Here is a 24910-nt window from a genome sequence, read left to right on the forward strand (position 1 = left end):
ATAATAAGAGAAATCTAAACCCATTCTAAATATTTAAGTAACTTTTCTTGAATAACAGCACAAAATGCTTTGTGTAAAAAGTCAGCTTCTAACAATGTTTTAAACTTGTATATATGAAATCTTATAAATGGCATGGGTTTTGGAGTCAATACTTGACTTAAATATTTATTACCCAAGTATCCTTTGAAAGTCACAGGCCACTATGCACCTTGGATTTTATATCTGTAAAATTTATGAAGTTTATTGTATCTTCAGTAAGATGATATAAAAATGTATCAGTCTGGGGTATCCTAAATCAGAAAATAAATGAAGAAGTTGTTAGTAAAGTCCCTGGCATGCAGCACTGTTAGTTTCTTTTTTTCTTTTTCCTTTTCTTTTTTATTTCCCAATTTATCTTTAATAGATATGTATCCTGTAATCAAACAACATATTTCAATAACGTATCTGTTAAAAAAGCAATGACATCTCTAAGAATACAACAACAAAAAGTAGCTTCTGGATAAATATTTTTAAGTTATTAAATGGGGGAGCATCACTAAAAGGAAAATTCAAAGACCTCTGTTAAATATGAACCATTTAAGTTATAATGCCAGGTTAATCCACTCAACTAGGCTATTATTTTGTCATACATTTATGATTTATCTGTGCTTTTAAGAAATCTGTATTATCTGCATTTTTTTATTTTTTAAAAATTTAAACATTTGTTTGACAGATAAATGTATATATTTAAGGTGTACAACATAATGATTTGATGTCCATATACATTGTGTACTGCTTACCACAATCTATTTACATGTGCATCACGATAACTAATTACTATTTTTGTGTGGTGTGGGGTGGTAAGGACCATTAAAATCTACTCTCATCAAATTTCAAGTAATACAGTATTATCAACATTAGTTATCATGTTTATATATGTTTGTACATTAAATCCCCAGAACTTATTCATCTTATTACTGAAAGTTGGTGACTTATGATCAAACTTCCTCACTTCTTCTACCCCCAAGTCCTTGCCAACCACTGTTCTACTTTCTGCTTTTATGAATTTGGTTTTTTGGATGGTACATGTAAGTGGGATTACACAGTGTTTATGTTTCTATATCTAGATTACTTCACTTAGCATAATGCCTTCCAGATTCATTTATGTTTTTGCAAATAACAGGATTTCTTATTATGGCTAAATAATATTTCTCTCTGTGTGTGTGTGTGTGTGTGTGTGTGTGTGTGTGTGTGCATTTTCTTCTTTATACATTCTTCCATTGATGGATGTTTAGGATGTTTTCATATCTTTGTTACTGTGAATAAAACTGCAATGAACATAGAAGTTCAGATATCTTTTGCAGACACTGATTTCAATTTTTTGGAAGATATATCCAGAGGTGGAATTGCTGGGTCATGTGGTCATTCTTTTTTAAATGTTTGGAGGAATCTCCATACTGTTTTCCATAATGGCTGTACCAATTTAAATTCCCATCAACATTGTACATGTGTTCGCTTTCCTCCACATCCTTGCCAACACTTGTTATCTTTTTAATAACAGTCATTCTAACAGGCTTGAAGTGATATCACACTGTTGTTTATATTTTCATTTCCCTGATGACTAGTCATATGGACCACTTTTTTATATGCTTGTTGGCCATTTGTATGCCATCGTTGAAAAATATATATTCAGGCCTTTTGCCCATTTTTTAATCAGAATACTTGACTTTTTCTATTGAAATCTGTATTATCTGCATTATCTAATTCCTATATATTTTGTACCTTAACCCCTTCCCGGGGGTTAATATACAACTCAGAGGTGCCAAATTTGTCATCTGCCATATTTTGACCCTGGGTTTCCAGGGATCTCCCCTCATAAGAGCCCTCTTCCCAGGAAGAGCAGGCAGTGTATCATGGCTAGGGTAATAGGTGATGTCCTCATGAAAAAATAGGCCTAGAAATCTGAGCTAAGGTCTTCCAAGGCATTTCCAGCTGATCTTTTTTTTTTTTTTTTTCCATTTTCATGAAGCTCATATTGACCAAACTCTATTTTTAAAGAGACAAAAATAGCTGAGGAAAGAAGAGCCAAGACAGATGATAAATGTCTGATATTTAAAAGTGTTTTTCAGTTGTCTAAGGAGAGAACATGGAAGAAAGAAATACATAAGCACATGTTTCTGGCAAAAAAAAAAAAAAAAAAAAAAAAAGGCAAGTCATGAGCATGAATAGAGCCATTGTAGACCCAATAATCAGTTAATGCCTTCAGCTCTGTATCATGAGAAAGTAAGGGTTCTCCTGTGCTTCTCTAATGTATAGTAGGATATAGCAAGCATATTTTTCCCTTTGAATAGTTTGAAGGAATAAAATTAAAATTTATTTTTCAACATTAAAGGTTTGACATGCAATGTCAATATATAAAAATAAGACTTACTTATTTCTATGTACTTGTTTACCAGCATGGTTTATTGAAAGCTGTTCAACCAAATAGAAGCACAACAAATTTTATTGATACTCTTGCCATACAAACAATTGCACAAATATGCAATATATTATACTAGCCACCTTTTCCCAGTGTACTGAAATTTTAAAGTCATTTTATCAGTATAGAATATAATCTTTGAAACCTTACTGATCATTTTGAATTTTAGACCATGTCTCCAGAAGGAATTTGACTTCAGTCAGAAAATGCCAAACTTTAACTAACAAATAACTATTATCCTAATCCCTGTCTATTCCCCATATACTCTTGTTAAAATGTTTTCTTTCTACTGCTGTTTTTTGATACATGTTAAATAATTATTTATAAGCATTTAATTTTCAAGAGAGAAATCCAACAGAATAGATAAATTACATGTAATTCTTTCTATGTCTGAAAAGCGTGGAAAGCTGGGTTTTATAATTTGAAGCTAATTTACAGCAAAACACCAACCTTGGCTGCGTTTTTTATTTTTAACCTTAGAACAAATTTAAACAGGAGACCCTTGTGTACAGGCAAGCAGGCTCTATGTAGAAATCAATCTAAATGTCCAGATGAAAATTGTACTTTTGAAAAGGCACTATGCAGCTAGATTTCCAACGGCATGAATATTCTCCGTTTAGATGCCATGAATACAAAAATGCCCCTAGCATTTAGACCATGAACAATTCAGGAGCTTGAACTGAATTGTGTATGATTACTAGCTTTGCTCAAGCCTCTCCATGCTTTATTTAAAATGAAAGTCGTTTTCTCAAAGAAAATATCTGAGTCATTTTATTTTTCTCAAAGTTATTCAAAATGACTTTAATGAGAAAGTAAGAAGTGAGGTATTTTTAGCATCTGTTAAATGCTGTTCTATATTTGCTATTGGTCTTTCCTTGGTCAGCAGAGTAAACATTTCAAGAAAGTCACCTTACAGTTATCTAGGGGTAAAAAACATAAATATCTAATGCATATTAAATTATCATTGTGAAACCAATGCTAAGTGTGATATGAAAGTGTAGGCCTTGTCCTAGAAGCCTTCTTGTTGTGATTTTCTAATTATTTACTTTACAAATTAATTTTATATATTACATTTTGCTATTTTCGTGATCTCTATATTTTCCCAATTGCCATCAAATAAATATCTCTAAAGTTATTGTTCATTGTACTTTGTCACATTTTTAAGAATATATAGTTATTTGAAATGTTGTTAGTATAATAGCTCGTTTTTATGGACTGATTCACATGTAAATCTTGTATTTAGTTAAGTTCACCAGATTTTGTCAAAAAGATGCATTTATTTAACTGGCTATGGAACAAAAAATCACATGGACATAAAATAAAATATTATTCGTCTCAAAAGACTATTTTAATTTGCTCAAAAATCAATGAAAACTTTTGATAAGAAACTCGTATTAGAGATGCTTTATGTTAATAAATGTAAATTTATCATTGCTAATATAGATACAAAATTCTTTTCAGTTACTGCTATCTAGCAGCTTCAGAATTATTCCTGATATTTGCCTTACCCGTCTTTATAATTAGTCACCAAATTTTCTGATTCAGCACTTGAAAAAGAAGACCTCGAAAGATGCCTCTAGCCAAGCTTTCCACATTAACCACTAGCATTGTAATCATAGCTTATTTTTGGACAACTCATTATGTGTACTTTGTTTTTAATGTTCAACTCAGCAGTTTATAGGACAAAGTTTAGAGTGTGTCATAAACACACAACTTTTGAGAACAACTGTTCTTACCTTCTGTCACCATTAATTACCTAAACTCTTGAGGAAAAATATACTAAATATCTTGCTAATCATTTTAAATCCCATGATTCTAGCAAGAATCTTTATGGAACTGCGGAAACACTTTTTTTTTCCCCTCCATTTGCAAACTCCTGTCTGATTCTACCTTGAAAATGCCATTCCACTCTTTATGCCACACAGTCACCCTAGTGTGGCCTAAATGGTGACTTTAAAAATGAACAGAAGTGTTTTCCTGTGTTCCTCTCCCTATAAGATCATTTAACTACATTAGATATCTAGGCAAGATTATTAAGAAAAAAAATCCAAAACTTGGAAAAAAGCATGAGGATAACTGCATGTCCTTTTGATTGTTTTATTTTATTTCAAAATAAAATGATCAGAGTACTCCTAAGTAGACATCTAAATTTGATACAAGTCTGGAATTATTCCAGAATACACATCTGAATTTGATATTGCTTCTTTCTATATGTTTAGACCCCTCAATAAGAAGTTACAAGTTAATTTGTAATTTTTTTCTAATAGAAAAGATAAACAAAAAGGTCACTGATTTTAGGCTGTATAAAACAGTAAAAAAAAAAAAAAAAAAAAAAAAAAAAAGATTGTATCTATTAAGATATGTGGCCAGGCACGATGACTCATGCTTGTAATCCCAGCACTTTTGAGAGGCCGAGGCGGACAGATCACCTGAGGTCAGGAGATCGAGGCCAACCTGGCCAACATGGTGAAACCCCATCTCTACTAAAAATACAAACAATTAGCCGGGCATGGTGGTGGACACCTGTAATTCCAACTACTTGGTAGACTGAGGCAGGAGTATCGCTTGAACCCAAGAGGTAGAGGTTGCAGTGAGCCGAGATTGTACCACTGCACTCCAGCGTGGGATGCAGAGCAAGACTGTCTCAAAAAATAATAATATAATAATAATCTAATGATAAATATTTCCTTTTCTCAAAGTTCAAAATCAGTTTTTAATGTCTTTTCATGTTTCCTTGACAATTTAATTATAATCTTTATTTTTTTACATCTTAAATCCATTAATTTTTATCATAGTAAATATTGCAACAGAAAGAAAGCAAGATTCAAAATTAGGATAAAGTAACAAATGTTTCATTGAACATCCTCCTTCAATACTTTCAGCACTGTGTTTGAAAATATAATTGGAGAAACTTCAAATGAAGCAGTCAGTCATTAAAGCAAACAGGACTAATTCCTTTGTTTCAGTGTCTCTAATATTGTATGTCTGACAATTAGGAAAAAACGAAAACTGTTCCTTGCTATAACTATTGTTATGTTGGCTCCAATTATCAAGCCTCATCTGACTCATTTTCCTCATTTTCTATGCATTCCTGTTTTAAATGTCTGTGGTATGCAGCAGCTGTTGTTGTTAAACTTACGTGTTCTTTTTTTTTTTTTTATTTTAGACTTTGTAATTCTTCAAGTAAAGTCTGAGTAAAAGTATGCCCTGTGAAACATTATTTTCCAGAAGCATCAGATATTTGATCACAGAAAAGTGTCAAAGAAGATTTGGAGCAACAGGTTTAAGATATTTTTCTAAATTGAATCTGAGTTTTATGGCCAAGAACATTTTGGTCCTTTGAATGTATGTGAGAGAAGCCATTAAAAGATACACAAGGACTTATTTTCTAAAATATTTTTATAATTTTTCAAAAGTTATGTTTCTTTTATATATGAAAATAATGTAATGATGGAAATTTAGTGGCACATGGGAACAAACATAAATACATATTTGCAAGTGTATTTTTATTTTTGACCACATCCTTTTTCCAAGTATCCCTTTATTCTATGATGTCAAAATGGTTGCAATTAGGTTCTATGACTTGTTATGATGAGGCATTAACGTGACAGTTATTAATCTCTGATATGCTGAAAGGTCGTTCTTAGAATAAGGTTTGAAACACTGAATCATATTTAGAAGTGACTTGAGAATTGAAGATTTCAAATAAACATTTTTAATTTTAGATTTTCCAACTACCTCTCCTCTACCCTTCTTCTTTACCCATCACATTCAGGCTTCTGAATATACCTGAGTGTAAAGGAAATTGCAGCCAATGCAACCTCTTTATTCTTTGAGAATTTGCCCTGAATCTTTTCCTTTGTCCCTTGGCTAGAATCAGAGAAGAAATCACAGGCAATAAAAAATACATGTTCTCCTTATCTACTTCTCTCCTAACCCTATACCTTCAAGTCAGCCATAACAAATGCATTTCTGACATCCTCAGTTCTGGACTTTATTCAGATCTCTGAACTACTTCAGTGATATATTATTATTTTTTAATGTAAAGGCCATAACATAAATATAATGAGAGAGAAAGAAAAAGTAAAAACAATGCAGAACTTCCAACCTTAAAAATCTACTTTAGGCTGGGCGTGGTGGCTCACGCCTGTAGTCCCAGCACTTTGGGAGGCCGAGGTGGGCGGATCATGAGGTCGAGATTAAGACCATCATGGTGAACATGGCGAAACCCCAACTCTACTAAAAACACAAAAATTAGCCAGACGTGGTGGCGCATGCCTGTAGTGTCAGCTACTTGGGACGCTGAGGCAGGAGAATCACTTGAACCCGGGAGGCAGAGATTGCAGTGAACCTAGATCATGCCACTACACTCTAGCCTGGTGGCAGAACAAGACTCCATCTAAAAAAAAAAAAAGAAAAAGAAAAAAAAAAGTCTGCTTTAAAAAAATAAAACTTTCTCCCCCACACATAAAACAATACTTAAAAGCATGTGTAAGTCTTAGACAATACTAATTATATTATATTCCTGAGTCACAGTATTTAAAATGTCTTGTTTTAGGGTATTGCACACCTTGTTACATTTTCCTGTATGTAAATGGCTCTTATCTTCTCCTTTCATTAAGCCTCATGCCTCACTCTATATTTTGTTCCATGGAAGGACCTTGAAAGTGATCAGCCTCCTCAACTCCTTGGAATTTGTGTTAAGTTCGTTAACACAATAGAGAATCTTCTTTAAAATTAATACATCATTTTGAAATGAATTCTTACCCACAAATTGATCCTTTTTTGTTTTACTAATATGAGTTTTCAGAAAATGAGATTGTTTACAGTGGAAATGCATATAAATTAATGAATTGAAATCTGATACATTTAGAAATTAATTTAAATGTTAAGAAATAAGTGTAAAAACCTTTTAAAAAATTTGTATAACTTGTTATTTTCCCATTTCTGGCTTTAACCACTATCCCAAATTATTGTTAAATAAAAAATTATATGGCTATTGCTATTAACTTTATTAGCAATAACTTTCTACATAAACTAGAAATTGGCTTACATCCACAGACAGTATCTACATCTTTAACATAATCTCAGTGTTTTCTCTTCCACGTAGAAAACTTCAATAAATTTGCATAAATTTTATTTCATATATTATTCATTCCAAAATCAGAAGAGTTGGAGGCAATCTGAAATAAGTGGATGGTTATCTGTTACAAAGAATGTCTCTGAAAAAATTCAACAAATAGTTTACATTCAAACTTACTAAGAGGAGGCAATCTGAAATAAGTTCATGGTTATCTGTTACAAAGGATATCTCTGAAAAAATTCAACAAATAGTTTACATTCAAACTTACTGAGAGAGATATTTACTCATCTATATGAATTGCAATGTACTCTTTTTAAAGGTTTGGAACTTAATTCTTCAATAAGGTGGGGATATCTCAAAAAACTTGCCCATCCAGAAGAGTATATTAGGACTTCTTTTCCTCTTGCTGCAGTATTCAGAAAGAATGTAGAAAGGTTGTAGGGGTGGTACTAATTAAACTTCTAGCTAATGCTGAATCACCAGGCAAATTGGATGCTTTGGTGGAAGGAATTAAAACACAAAGTAAAAACAAAACTGACATACTGATAGAAGGCTTATATCAACACAATCAGATAAATGTGGCTAACTTCAGGTTTTATTTAGTAAGCAAAAGGCCAGTGCAAATTGAACAAAGATAAAAGTAGCTCTCATATCCAACTAGAGTGTGTTTCTTATGAGTAGAAGACACAAAATGATGAGTTTTAAACCCACAAATGAATATTTTAACTATTGACTCTGTCTTACAGAGCTGAATGCTGCATTTATTCAACCACTTATCTATTATTTTTAGACATATTCATTGAAACCTACTAAAGGTCATACATTGTGATAAATCTTGAGAAGCAAATGGGTAAGAGGCCACAATCGAGTGTTTTTGTCAAAAATGAGTGCACGCTTACAATACAGGATGATGATTACCATAATTGAGATAAAAATAAGATACTGGGAGACATGAGGGAGGAAGGGAGCCATCTCTTTCTTGGGAAGTTAAGAATACTTCCACAGCTGAGGAGATGAATGAGCTGTGTTTTACCAGATAGGTATGAGTATTCTCTATGGAGAGAAATTGACAGAAGCATAGAGTTAGAAGTTTTATGTAATTTTTGTATAATACCTGTGATAGAATTTATGAGAGATGAGATAAAACCTTGGAATATAAAGTCCTTATATATTACTTACCTCTGTTAAAAAGACCAATTATTAAAATGTATAATAAAATATGCAATTAAATAGGATGATAATCAATGTTACCAACATTTCATAGAAAATCAAACACAAATAAATATATTGAAATGTACTAAATCTTAAGTGTAACTAATAATTGTAAATTCTGGATAGTCATTTAAATATATCTTAAAATCAAAATTTTTAAGTTTTTTTTTTTTTTTTTTTTTTTTTTTGTAAATATTAACTGCTCAGAGAGGATTCCCTTGATGCAATTGCTGGTAGAATGCCCCATCCTTTTATCCATTTAAATTGCTTTGGCTTTTTTAGAGCATTTATCTGGAACTCATCACTAGTTCCCCATTCTATTTCACTGTTTTTAAAACTGACTTTCTGCTCCCAGAAGCTCCATGAGAACTTTCGTGTTTTATTCATTATAGTTTAACTGCCAGAATGGTGCCATGCAAATTGTAAGCACTCCAAAAGTGTTTGTTGGATGAATAAGACAGAAATTGTGACATGGCACTTTTTAGTCATAAAATTGACTACGATTAAAAAGTGTAATAATGTCAACTGTTGAAGTGAAATATGTACTGTCCTCAATTAATGAGAGTTTAAGTTGAAATATCTGGTTTCAGTTGAATTTTACCATGTCTGTCAAAATTAAAATCTACAACCCCCTTAAAAATCTTTCTTTCGATATATGTGTACAAATTATAAAACTATGTAAAAATTTAGGTAGCCTTACAGTATTAAAATACAGCTAAACTAACAATCAATATAGGATAAGAAACATAAATTAGAGTATATGTTTAAAGAAAAGAATAGTGGGAAACCATTACACATAAGATATATAAAAATAAAAGTTGGCCGGGCACAGTGGCTCACTCCTATAATCCTAGCACTTTGGGAGACTGAGGCAGGCAGATCACCTGACATTGGGAGTTCGAGATCAGCCTGGCTAACATGGTGAAACCCCATCTCTACTAAATACACAAAATTAGCTGGGTGTGGTGGCACATGCTTGTAATCCCAGTTACTCAGGAGGCTGAGGCAGGAGAATCACTTGAACCCGGGAGGCAGAGGTTGCAGTGAGCCAGGATAGTGCCACTGCACTCCAGCCTGGGTAATAGAGACTCTGTCTCCAAAAAAATAAATAAATAAAATAAAATAACATAGAAATAAATAAAACTTACAGATAGTAATACTAATAAAAATTAAGGCCGGCCACAGGGGCTCATGCCTGTAATCCCAGCACTTTGGGAGGCCAAGGCCTGCAGATCACGAGGTCAGGAATTCAAGACCAGCCTGTCCAACATGGTGAAACCCTATCACTACTAAAAATACAAAAATTAGCTGCTTGTGGTGGTGTGTGCCTATAACCCCAACTACTCAGGAGGCTGAGGTAGGAGAATCACTTGAACCTGGGAGGCAGAGGTTTCAGTGAGCCATGATTGTGCCACTGCACTCCAGCCTGGGAGACAGAGCGAGACTCCATCTCAAAATAAATAAATAAATAAAATAAAATAAAATAAAATAAAATAAAAATACAATGGGAAAATAGTATGTATTGTGTAATATCATGGAAAAATTTAACATGTTATATAACTGCTACTTTACAATGGTGATGTTTCAAAACTAAAACAGTTTTCTTTTGGGTAAGTGATGTGCCCACTTGTATTATATCTTGGATAGATCTCATAAATTTGACATAGGAACCCAACCTGGGAGCAACCTTGGCAGTCCAAGCTTCCCTACTCTTCAACTGTATTTTAGGATTACTGGTAGTATTTAAATTATTTGGAAAGCTTTACACTGGGTAAGATCTCTGATTCTAACAGTCTGATTTGAAAATCTTACCTTTACAATAACCTCATGTGCATATCCGCATACACATACCTATGCTAACTGTATGTGTATGTTTGTGAATGCGTGTGTTTGTGTTTAAAATATCTTTAAAAGTATTCATGTAAAACTCTTAAAAGGAATTACCTCTAAGGAGTTTAACTAGGAATCAATTATGAGGGAAAATGTTCTTTTCTGTTTTTTTTTCTTTTCTTTCCTAAGTATTTATTTATTTAGAGACAAGGTCTTGCTGGGCAGGCTGGATTGCAGTGGCATAATCATGGGTCACAGTAGCCTCAAACCCTGGGCTGAAGCGATCCTCCCACCTTAGCCTCCAGAATAGCTGGGACTATATACAGGTGTGTGCTACCATGCCCAGCTAATTTTTTCCCCCTTTTTTTTGGAGAGAAGGAGTTTCACTGGGTTGCTCAGGTTGGTATTAAACTCCTGGCCTTAAGCAGTCCTTCCACCTTAGCCTCCCAACGTGCTGGGATTCACAGGTGTGAACCACGGTGCCCAGACAGAACTCTTCTGTAGCGTTTACTTCTACATTTTACCAGTTTAAATGGGCTTGAATTGAATTAGTAGAAATAATAGTAAGAGCAAAACTAAAAACAATTAAAATATATCTGCATGTTTACAATGTAACATAAAGTAAAAATTTTAAAACAGTATAATTTACATTTTAGAAAAACTTTTGGAACTGATGATCATGGACTAGACTAGGTGAGAGCATGGGAACATCAACACTACTCTAAGATGGTCCAATAATACAGATGTGACATTAAAGGAATAGAAATACAAGTTAAACACTGATAAGAGATGCACAAGAATTAGACCTACTGAATTAGAAAAGAAAGATTCTAGTTGACTGGATATAAAGAATGAGAATGAGAAAAATACTACAAATATGTACTAACACTTTACGTTGAGAGACAAAAATAGTTTAGCAATTCTGCAAAATGCGGGATTCGGGATAACCATAGCAGTTGGTTGAGGAAGAGAAACACTTTCCAGAAATAGAATTAGAACTTAACAGTATTAGTTCCAAGTTGGATTCACTGGGCAAAGAAGATGCAGTCAAACTGATTGCATTTGGAGGATTTTTCTATGAGAAGAGCAGAGGTAATTAAAATTACATAAATGCTAGGGTAAAGTAAAGCAATAGACATTGAACTCCTTTTACTTGGTTAAGCAAAGTTTTTCCTTGCACGGCCTCCTTCAGTGCTCAATTTTGATTTTTTTTTTTTTTTTACTACTGCTACTTATGATGACTTTAAATGATTACATGTATGGTCAGTAATTTCATAAATTTTCTATCATTTGCTGTATACAAGTTTATAATGTTACTGTTATTATTATTAACATGGTAATATATAAATGGAAAACCAAAGTTCCACGAGAATATTACGTGGCCAATTTAACAAAATCATTGAGTGATTTAGCTATAATTTGAGCTGAGTCAGTCTCAATCATTATCCCACACTCTTAAGCATTATACTCATGATGACTTTCAAATTCAGGGATATTTTGCATTGCTCTCAGAGGACATTGGGACATTTAAATCATCTTCATGTGAGGATAAGCCACTTGTGAATATTTAAGAACTGGCTTAAGAACCAGGACTCTTCTGGAATTACATTCAGATTCAAATTCAAAATACTGAAACAGTAAAGTGGATGATATTGTTATAGTTCCCAAATTTTATTCTTGTTTTCTTTCATTTAAGGTTTAGAATCTCATAAGAAACTTAAAGTTGGCAAAGAGCTGTAGTAAGGACAATGTAACAAATCATAAAATAATTAAGTGGGGAGGTAGAATGGGAAATGATACTAATAGGGTTTTGTATTATTCTGTTTTCACACTGCTGATAAGGAGTGAGACTGGGCAATTTACAAGGAAAGAGGTTTAATGGAGAACTCAGAGTTCCATGTGGCTGGCAAAGCATCACAATCACGGCGGAAGGCAAGGAGGAACAAGTCATATCTTACCTGGATGGTGGCAGGCAAAGAGAGCTTGTGTAGGGAAACTATGTTTCTAAAACCATCACATCTGGTGAGACTTATCCACCATCATGAGAACAGCACAGGAAAGACCTTCCGCCATAATGCAACCACCTCCCACCCACCTCCCTCCCACAACACATGGGAATTCAAGATGAGATTTGGGTGGGGACACAGCCAAACCATATCAGGTTTATATGAATTATACAATTTGCAGTAATAAGGAGAATTCTAGGTTGTTCTTGCTAATGAGAGAAATAGGGGGTTGCATTATTTTTGTCAATATGCCTCTTTCTGAGCTAGTATGGGAATATGCTGATACTTTGTCTTGATTTGATCTCATTGTTACAAAATCAGTTCATATTTTCTAAGCTGGCACTCGTGCATTTATTTTATTCTGTCTCATGTTCATTATTCTAGAATTCTCTTAGTTTCAAATTCATTGATAAGTAATCTAAAGTATGAATAAGGTGACTAAGCTTCCAGAAGCTTTTCTTCTGGAAGAAGAGAAAATAGAGAAAAGCTTTTCTCAATCTCAGTCAGATATTACTGATTGAGGAAGATAGCCATACAGGAAGTGACAAGTCTCTGAATGTAGTAAAGTTATTAGATCTTTGAATCAAGTAAAAATACCTGGCTCCCTAGTAACAACTCAGAAACTTTAATTTTCCATTTACAATATAGCAAGGAAAAGTGGCTTTATATTCACTGTGTATTTTGTTCTACGTAATATTAGTTTAATTAGATTATGGCCCTTCAGTTAAGTCTTCCTTTTTGAGTTTAATAGAAATAAGCATATATCTTTACAATAGCTCTTGTGATAGGGCTTAAAATATTGGCAGATATATTTTTAAATGGATTCAGTGGTTAACTTAGGCTTACAAAATATAACTAAGCCATTTGATCTCCAGCAATTTTAATTTATACATATGCTCCAGAAACCATTTGAGTTAAATAACTTAGACTGGATCATGGGTTCCTTAAGTTCTCAGCATAAAATTGCTACACTGTCTAAATATTCATAGTGGAATAATATAAATTTTTAGAAATATACTGCAGGGGCCGGGCGCGGTGGCTCAAGCCTGTAATCCCAGCACTTTGGGAGGCCGAGACGGGCGGATCACGAGGTCAGGAGATCGAGACCATCCTGGCTAACACGGTGAAACCCTGTCTCTACTAAAAAATACAAAAAAACTAGCCGGGTGAGGTGGCGGGCGCCTGTAGTCCCAGCTACTCAGGAGGCTGAGGCAGGAGAATGGCGTGAACCCGGGAGGCGGAGCTTGCAGTGAGCTGAGATCCGGCCACAGCACTCCAGCCTGGGTGACAGAGCGAGACTCCGTCTCAAAAAAAAAAAAAAAAAAAAAAAAAAAAAAAAGAAATATACTGCAGGTTATTTTGATGGCTAACTATGAACCTCATCAGCAAAATTTTATCAAGTATTTTATTCATTCGGAGTTATGAGCTGACACCTAGTTGAGTGAAAATACGGAAGAGCACATGACATCATCTTAGAATGAAAGATTATGTTTTATTTAGAAAAGCTCCAATGAACTCAAATGTGATGGTGTCATAACTGAAAGAAAATTACCCTATTAGAGTGATTTATGATAATTATAGCAATTAAATTGTTTTTAAATGAGGCGTTCGGGGGTTCACATTCAGTGTCTTTTCTAATTTTAGAGACTTTTGATGTGGAAAATCAATGTAGTAAGTGAAGAAACGAAATTTACTATATATATATATATATATAGTTAATCTTGTATCTCAAGTTTCTGATGTGTATATGAATCTGGGAGTAGCAATTGTATATGAGATTAGAATATTTTCTGATTTCATAAGAAGCTATATCAAAAATAAGGTAATTATTGTGTGTTTTGTCCTGTTTTGTTTTGTTTTGTTTTGTTTGGGAGATGCGATCTTGCTCTGTCGCCCAGGCTGGAGTGTGGTGGCACGATCACAGCTCACTGCAGCCTCCTCCTCCCGTACTCAAGCAACCCTCCCCCCTCAGCCTCCTGAGTAGCTGGGACAAGAGGTGTGCACCACCATGACCAACTAATTTTTAGATTTTTAGTAGAGTCAGGGTTTTGCCATGTTGCCCAGGCTGGTCTCCAACTCCCGGGCTGGAGTAATCCACCCACCTCGGCCTCCCAAAGTGATGGGATTACAGATGACTCACTGTCCCTGGCAATAAGGATTGTTTTATTCAATAATATATATGAGTCAGATAATTATATGCATGGAAATTTTCTGTTTTCTTTGCCTGATTTCGAAGATTGGAAATATCAACTAATCTCAACTGACAAAAAAAGAGACAGAGAATGGCATGCTATTTTTGAAAAAAAAAAAAATTTTAAGACAAATTAGGTAAAATTTTTAAAAAGATGTATTATTTCCCCAGCTATGTCTGTCTATCTATCTATCTATCTATCTATCTATCTATCTATCTATCTATCTATCTATTTGTCAATCTATCTATAGATTATATACACACATATATATATCTCTCTCTGGGAAAATAATACGCCCACACATACACACATACATGCACACACACGCATACATATATACACATAGGTATGTGTGTATATCATTGAAAGATCTATGAATCTGAGATATTTTAATAAGATTAACATTGAAAAGCAATTTTTATTAACATGGCATTTTAGAAAAGCAGAGGCACCTTTCAAGTGTTTTAATGACGTTTTTGGAAAAAAAAACACGGAATTTTGAATCTGAGATTTGAAATTAAATTATTTTTGAAATAATAATTATGTAGGTGTTCATGGAAAATAAGTAAATAAACAATACTAACTGAAATGAACATTGTACATAATGACACATTCATTAGCTTCTTACTTAAGTTTTACTTATGAAAAAATATATCCTTATTCTTCATTGAAGAAGGTTATTATGTTTCTTATAGGAAGTAGAAAAAAATAATAAACTAAACAGGAAAGTAAACAAACAAAATTTCTGACTTAAACTTAATAAGTTGCTCAAAATGTTACCATTTTTAACTTGTTTTATAATTGGACAACCTTTCTTTGTACTTTCATATCGTAGTTATGTTTCTTCCTTGGAGCGAGTATGCGCATGTATGTACATGTTCATTTTTGTCTATTTCTTTTTCTTATTTAAAGAAAAAACCCTTTCTTGACATCCCACTTCCTCCCCACTCCATTCACTCTAAGTAGAGGGTTTATTTGGATTGGTCAAATACAAAGATATTTCATAGGGTGATCAGCTATGGTAGATAAAGTGTTCAGTGCTGCAAACATCAAGGTACCTTTGACCATAGTCCTATTCTTCCTCATCCTCTCCCAACTGCACAGTGAGTCACTCCTCACAACTATAGCCTTAGAAATCTTTTTTTTCAGGCATTTAAGTCAACTCTTACTTGCACATTATTCAGCTCTTTACTTGAGGTAGTTCTCTGATTTGACTATCCCTCTAAGAATATAGGTAAAATCTGAATCTGGTCAGCAAAGTTGCCTAGGTCATGCAAAGGGAAGTTACCTTGCAATGCAGCTGAACTCCTCTAAGTTCTAGTTTATGTTAGGGGCAAATAACATGTGTTTTCTTGAATTTCCCTTGACAATATTAAGGAGAAGGGAAGAAATAGGAGATTGTCAAATTTAGGGCTAAATAGTATCTTCACATATTCAACAACCAACAAATATCTTTCTGGAATTTATTTTACAAATTATAAAATACTTTGTCCATATGAAATACATTTAGCTATCACTCTAGCCACCATAGCAATTTGTATCTATATTGGAAAAATAATTTTCCATTTTGATTCATTATTTTTGACACAAAACATTATTGATAAAATATTCTGGACATACATGTCAGAGAAAAATATTATATATATATGCATATGTGTGTATATTTATATATATTCTATTAATAAAGGGAGCTCTAATAAGTGCAAAACTAAAAGGACTATCACATTGAAAGAAATGTGAATCTCAGAGAACACAATAAAATGAAAAAAGAAAGTAGAAGGCAGAATTATTACACAATTCTCTGTTAATTATATTTCTACTAGCACAGTTCACCTTAACTTTAATATTTTTTATTTCTTTACTCACATTGGAAAGTCATGAATCCTGAAAATTTGATTTAAGAATTCAAGTACTAAATTACATAGGAAGTAGAAATAGAATTGTCTTTGAAATAAAATAAATCATCATCCAATATTATAAAGTATTTCCTTTCCTCTTATTGACGGTGCTACAGTTTTCCAAGACTAACACCAATCCTTTAAATCAGAAGAAAATAAAATGTGTATCTATATATAAATGTATGTTTGTTTGCTTGTGGGATATTTGTTGTTGTTTGTAAAATAAAAAGGTCATTTGCCTTGAATAAAGAAAATATATAAAAAATAATTATCAGAAAATGCAAATCTGAACCATGAGATAAAACCTCGCACTTGATAAAACTGATATATATTACTTATATAATATATATTATTTATTTTATAATTACATTAAAAATAAATAATAAATATATTATATTTGTTAATAAATAATAAATATATTATATTTATTAATAAATAATAAATATATAATATTTATTAATAAATAATAAATATATATTACATGATAGTGATTTATGATATATAATTATATATAATAAATATATATAATATGTTATATATTTTTCTTCAAAAGTTTAAAAATAAAACCACCATATACCTAGCATTTTCACTTATGGGTGTGCATCCAAAAGAATTGAAACAATTCCATTAGGATCTTGAAACAATGTCTGCACTCCTATGTTTATTGTAGCATTAGCATTATTCATAATAGCCAAGGTATGGAAACAGCCCAACAACAGACAAATGGATCTTTAAAATGTAGTGTGTGTGCGTGTATTATTGGCAGATATATTTTTAAATGGATTCAGTCATTAACTTAAGCTTACAAAATAGATCAAAGCTTCAATCTCCAGCAATTTTAATTTATACATTTGCTTTAGAAGCCACCTGAGTTAAATAACTTAGCTATAGACTCTGAATCATGGGTGCCTTAAGTCCTAAGCATAACATGACTACAATGTCTATAGTTCTATATATAGAGAGAACTATTATTCAGCCTTAAAAAAAGACTATATATAAACATATATATGTAGATGTATATAAAATGAACTATTATCAGCCTTAAAAAAAGAAGGAAGACATTATGCTATGTGAAGTAAGTTAATCACAGAGGAACAAATAGTGCATGATTCCACATATATGAAAGTATCTAAAGTAGAATTATAGAAGCAGAAAATAGAATTGTGATTGTCATGCCATACGGTGAGGGGAAATGGGGATTTTCGCTGGGTATACTAACAGTTATACAAGTGGAATAAATTCAGAGGTCTGCTACATATATAGTGCCTATATTTAACAGTAAAGCATTGTGCATTTAAAATTTTAAGAAGGTAGATCTATGTTATGTGTTCCTAGCACACAAAAAAATATAAAAGCAAAGAGACACAAGAAAACGTCTTGATATGAAGAGTATGTTTATTACATTAATTGTGGTGATGGTATCACAGCTGTATGCATTAGTACAAAATCATCACATTTTATACATTAAATATATGAAGTTATTTGTATATTAGTTGGATCTCTATAAAGTTAAACTATATAAAATAAATATTTAAAAAACAGCAACTTAGTAAGGATTTTAGTACAAACCAAGATGGAGTCATTCCACTTCAAGTTTTCTTTCTGACTGACTCCAGTTAAAATCTGCCAACAGATTACAAGTATAAACTCCCAAAGGACTCTGAAAAATAAATAATAGCAAGTGATTAATGAGTGAAGAAAGTCAAAACTTGAAGAAATACCCATGTAGTGATGATGAGATTTTTCCTTTCCTCCTCCTTTTACCTAAGACTTGACTTGAGTAGGTAGAATCAGGGAATTGCATAACAGACGTAGACCTTAAAATCTAAGAATAGTCTACTTTTCTGGCCTGAGAACTGGGAAAGGAAAATCTGTGAGCCCAAAAATGTAAATAGAGTGATCACCTATTTGCTGTTTTCTCTTTTCTATGTTATTACCATGTTCTTGCCCCCATTGCACTAAACACTAAATCCCTATTGTCATGGGAGTAGGGAGCAGGGCACCAAGAACTCTAAAAGAACCTATTTCAATGGGTGAATAGGACAAAAAAAAAAAACCTGTTGAGTGAAGAGAATCCTGATCTTTATTCTCCATTTATTTTTCTGTAACCACATTAGCCCAATGCCAACCATTGTACAGTTGTGTGTGAAGCTAACATTCTAAAATGACCCTGTCACACTACTGAAAGAAACCAGGAAAAGGTCTCCGGGGGCAGAGAGAAAATTGCTAAAGATGTCAATCTCCTAACTCTGTGTATGGACCAATACCATTCCTCTAAGCACTGAATGTGTAGCATACACTCAAAAGATTCCATTAAAATATTTGATAATTAAATTACAACATAAACAACATATCCAAGTTTAAGAATGAACCTGAACTGGAAAATAGGAGGGACTCAAAGATCATAAAAAAGGATTTCAAACTGATCTGACATTTTAATCCATCACCTAAAATAGATAACACACAATTTACAGCATGAAGTTAACTTGACTTTTTTTTTTTTTTTTTTTTTTTGGTAAAACAAAGAAAAAGAAATTAACAATTCTACAGATAATTTTAACAGAATCAGAATTTCAAAACATTATGTTAATTTGATTTTAATGTTACTATGAATACAAAGATTACAACTAGGAAATCTGACCAGTTCATAACAGAGCAGACAATTAATAATTGCCAACCCAAAGATGACCCATATATTGGAATTATTAAGCAAAGATTTTTAAAAAGTCATTATCATCCTCCAAAAGATGAAAATAAACACTGTTAAAATGAAAGGAAAAATAAAAGTTAGCAGCAGAGAAATAGAAACTAATTACCTAGATAAATAAGATAAATGGCTATTTTCCACAAAAGTCATTTAAAATATGTATGCCAATATTTCAACATTATCTTATAATATAGATGCAATATGTATGAAACTCAAACATAAAACAGAGGATCAGGAAATCTACATCCTGTAGTTGTAAAGCTTCGATGTTTTACTTGAGCTGGTAAAATAGTTTAAACAGGATGTCAAAAGTTAAGACAACTAAAAAGTTATATTAAAAAACTAAAATCCAATAAATAAAATTGGATGCTAAAATATGTTCAAATAATCCTCAGGGAGGTAGGAAATTGAAAATGGAGTAATAAAAAGCAAAAAAAAAAGAAAGGAAAATAATTGATAGACTTAAATCTCACCATATTATAACTATATTCAGTGTAAATTATCTAAACACATGAATTAAAAAAGCAAGATAAACCTCTTTATTAGCTTATATAAAACTCATTTTAAATAACATGATATAGAAAATTAGTAAAAGGATGGAAAAATATAACATGCAATCACTAATTTTTAAAATATTCATTTTATTTATATCATAGAGAGTAGTTTCATAACAAGGAAAGTGATCAGGACAGAATGTAGTATTTTGTAATAATAAATATAAACTGCCAATACACTAAAAACTCATCCTACATGTGTATACACCGAACCACAAAGCTAAAAAATACATTAGGCAAAACTGAGAGAACTGCAAGGAGAAACAGACAAATCCACAATTTTACTTGGAAATTTTAACACTTTTCTTTTAGCTATTGATATAACAAGGAGACATAAAATCAACAAGTATATCAAGATTGGAACAAAAACTATTAACCAAGTTCATAAAGCTGACATTTATACAACACTGAACCCAACAAGAGAATACACATTATTCTCAAGTGTACATGGAACACTCACCAAGATAGATCACATTTTGAGCAAACATAAAACGTTCAGAATTATAATTGAAATAATGCAAGAATATTCTCTAATTTTAGCAATTAAATTAGGGACTAATACTATTTAAAAACCTAGAAAATTCCCAAATATTTGGAAATACTAAAAAACTTCAGATAAATCATTTGCCAAAGAGGAAGTCTTAAGAAATATTAGGAACATTTTTAATTGAATGAAAATCAAAATATAACGTATTTTGGGTACAGAGCTAAAAGCTATTGATCTAAATTTTGTTACAGCAAATGCCAGTAATATAAAATAATGAAGGTCTTAAATAAAAAGCCTAAGCTTCAAAAGCGAGAAACTAGAAAAAATGAGTACACCCAACATAAGCAGAAAAAAGGAAATAACAATAATAAAAGCAAAATTTATTATTAAAATTAAAAACTAAAAAAGAATAGAGAAGAACCAAACAAATCACAATTTAATTGCTTAAAAATATTAATAACATTATTAAAACATTAGATGAATGTTTCAATAATATTAAAAGAACATAAACATTACTAGTATCAGGAATAAAATATGGGATATCACCAAAAGATTTGCATATATTAAATTAATATTAAAGAAATATGATGACCGAAACATATGCCCATAATTTCAATGACTTACTGAAATGAACCAATTCCTAAAATGATGCAAAGTAACAAAACTCACTCAAAGATATAAATAACCTAAATATTTCTATTTCTATAAAATAATTTGAATTCATAGATAACACTACTCAATAAAGAAAACTCCAAACCAAGATGATTTCACTGGGAAATCCTACTAAATATTTAAGATAAAATTATAGGCTTTAAGCATCATTTATCCAGAAAATAAAAAAGGACATCACAGTTTCAACTTATTTTACAAGACCAGAATTATTCTCATACTAAAACCAACCTAATACTTTGCCAGAAGACAAAACTGCAAGCCAATATCTCTCATGAACATATACACAGAAACTATCAATAAAATATTATTAATAAAATCTACCAATACGTAAAAATAAGAACAAATTGTTACCAAGTGTTTATTCCAGCAATGCAAGACTTGGTTATCAGGGAAATCTAAGTTATCTAGGTTATTAAGATAAATTCTTTAATCTTATAAAATTCATTTATAAAAATCTTACCACTTTCATCCTTCTTAGTGAAAGACTAAATTATTTTCCCCTAAAGTTTAGAACAAGGCATGGATATACCCTCACTGCTCTTCTGCAACGCCATATGGGAATTGCTAGCATGTAAAAATAATGCAGAAAAAAGAAGTCATACAGATTTGAAAGGAAGACATGAAACAATCTTTATTCATATATGACATGATTGAAATTGTGATGAATTTCACAATTGCGATGTTAACAGAAGTAATAAGTGAGTTTAGGAAGGTTAGAGAATACAAAGTTAATACCAACAAAAAATATTCAACTATATTTGAATATTTGCAATATACTAGTAAGGGGGTACAACTAGAAATCAAAGTTATGCAGTTTTTATATATGATTTAATAGCATTCCCAAGTAAAAATATACTTACATATTCATCTAACAAAATATGTGCTGGGCCTGTATGATGGAAACTCAAAACACTAATGAAAAAGATTAAATAAAGCATAAATAAATGGAGAGATATACCATGTTCATTGTTGAGAAGATGATATTCTTAAAATATCAGTCCTCCTCCAATCAATTTATAGATGTAATGTTATTCAAAACAAAATCCCAAAAGCATTTTGTGTAGTTATTGACAAGCTGATTCTAACACTTAAAAGAAGGGGGGAAAAAAAAAAACAAACTAAAATTAACACAAAAAATTAGAAAAATAACAATTTTACAAGTGTTAACCCACTAGATTTAAATAGTTAATATAAAGTACTCTAGACAGTATAGTGTTGGTGGAAGTATAGACACATTGATGAACGGTAAAGAATAGGTAGCCCAGGCCGGCGTGGTAGCTCGCGCCTGTAATCCCAGCACTTTGGGTGGCCAAGGCAGGCGGATCACGAGGTCAGGAGATCGAGACCATCCTGGCTAACATGGTGAAATCTCGTCTCTACTAAGAATACAAAAAAAAAAATTAGCCGGGCATGGAGGTGGGCCCCTGTAGTCCCAGTTACTCATGAGGCTGAGGCAGGAGAATGGCGTGAACCCAGGAGGCGGAGCTTACAGTGAGCTGAGATGGTGCCACAGCACTCCAGCCTGGGCTACAGAGTCAGACTCCGCCTCAAAAAAAAAAAAGAATAGGTAGCCCAGAAACAAACCTTCTAAAATATAGTCAAAAATATGTTTCTTGACAAACATACAAAAGCAATTAAATGGAGAAATCATATACTTTTGAAAACATACTCCTGGGAAAATTGGTTGATTATATGAAAAAAAAAAAAAATCAACCCCTTACCTGTTAAAAAACCTAAAACGGATCACATATATAAATTTAAATGTAAAATCTTTTGTATTAAAAAAAATCTATGACTGGGTTAGGCTGAGTATTCTTAGATGTGATAATAAAAACATGAAATGTAAAAAAAAAAAAAAATGGACCTCATCAAAATTAAAATCTTTTGCTCCGTGAAAAACATGATTTTTAGAATTAGAAACCATAAACTGGAGGAAAATACCCAAACACACTTACTGGGATTGACAAAATTAAAACCTAGTAATACCAAATGCTGATTAGAATGTTGAACAGCCGGAACTCGCACGCTTTGCAAGTGGGAACGCAAAATGGCACAGCCTCTTAGGAAAACAGTTTGGCAGTTAGTAATACATTTACCATATGAACAGTCATAGATATTTACCAAAATAAAAGGAAATTCTTTATTTATACAAAAATCTGTACACAAATGCTCAAAGCAGCTTAATTTATAAACATAAGGAAGGAAACTCAACTATCCTTCAACTGGAGAATGAATAAACAAACTGTGATACACCAAAACACTGAAATTCTATTAAAAATAAAAAAGAACATAACATTGATACAAGAAACACACAATGTGCCCGGATCCTAAATGCATTAACGTAAACAAAAGAAGGTAGATTCAAAGGCTGTATATTTTGGAATTCTATTCAAAAGAGAAAACTACAGGAATTGGGAAAAGATAGGTGTTTTGTAGGTGTTTAGCTTATGGGAAGAGTATGATCACAAGAGGATATTATGATGAAAAATTTTTGGAAGTGATGGAACTGCTCTACATTTTGATGGTAGTAGTAGTCACCAACTATATACATTTTTCAAAACTCAAAAAAAATATTTAAACTAAATTTAAAAGTTGGAAAAAATAAAGTTATAAAGTATTGATGTAAAATGAAAACAGCTTTGCTTTTAAAATTAAATAAATGTATTAAAATGATGCAGTTGCAATCAAATCAAAGGAATTAGGGAAGAGGTTTTTCAAATGGAGCAATGAAATAACAAGAGATTCTCCTTTGTCCTCCCAACCCCCACTAAAGTACACATAGCAATAACGAACATGTAAGGTGAACAATGTCATAAATGATTCTGAATTGAAAAGGTATCAAGAAAGAAACTATAAAATCTGCTCCCTGGAAAAGACTGACCAAAATTGGGGGTCACATGAATGAAAAAGTAAGGCTTAGTTAAAAGAAGCGTAAGTCAGCATCCTGACTCTTCATCAGACCCTAGTCAAAAACATTGTAAAGTTTTCATATGATTATATGTATAAAATGGTATATTACATAATTATTTTTAAACATTGCTTTTTTTCTTTTGCTCAGTTTCAGTCTTGCCTTACTTTTTAGGGCAGCTCTAGCAGCACATAAAAACTGAAAGTAAAATACAGAGTTTCTACACACCATACACACCTGCATAACCTCCACCACTATCAACATTCCATAGCAGTCATGTATTTTTTTTACAATGAATAAACCTACATTGACACATCATCATCATCCAAGTCCATAATTTACATGAAGTTTAGCTGTTGGTGTTATACATTCTACGGGCATTGACAAATGTATAATGGCATGTATCCACTCTTACAGTATCACACGGAATAGTTTCACGCCATAAAAATCCTCTCCACTCCACCTATTCACCATTCCTGGACCCCACAGTGTCTGACAACCACTGATCTTTTTACTAACTCTACACACTTTTCAAGATTGTCATATAGTTGGAATCATACAGAATGTGGCCTTTTCTGATTAGCTTCTTTCACTTAGTAATATACATTTCAGTTTCCCCCATGTGTTCACATGGCTTGCTAGCGATTAGTTTTTAGCACTGAATACTATTCCAATGTCTAGAAGTGCCACAGTTTATTTATTAGTTTATATACTGAAGGACATCTTGGTTGCTTCCAAGTTTTGGTAATTATAAATAAAGATACTTGATTACAGTATCTTTACATATGGGAGTAAATGTGATGTCTCAATGCATGTATACATAGTATAATCAAATCAGGGTAATTACCACATTCATCACTTTAAATATTTATCATTTCTTTGCAGTGACAAAATTCAAAATCT

The sequence above is a fragment of the Macaca thibetana genome, chromosome 13 (genome assembly GCF_024542745.1).
Source record: "Macaca thibetana thibetana isolate TM-01 chromosome 13, ASM2454274v1, whole genome shotgun sequence".
Taxonomy (NCBI): Eukaryota; Metazoa; Chordata; class Mammalia; order Primates; family Cercopithecidae; genus Macaca; species Macaca thibetana.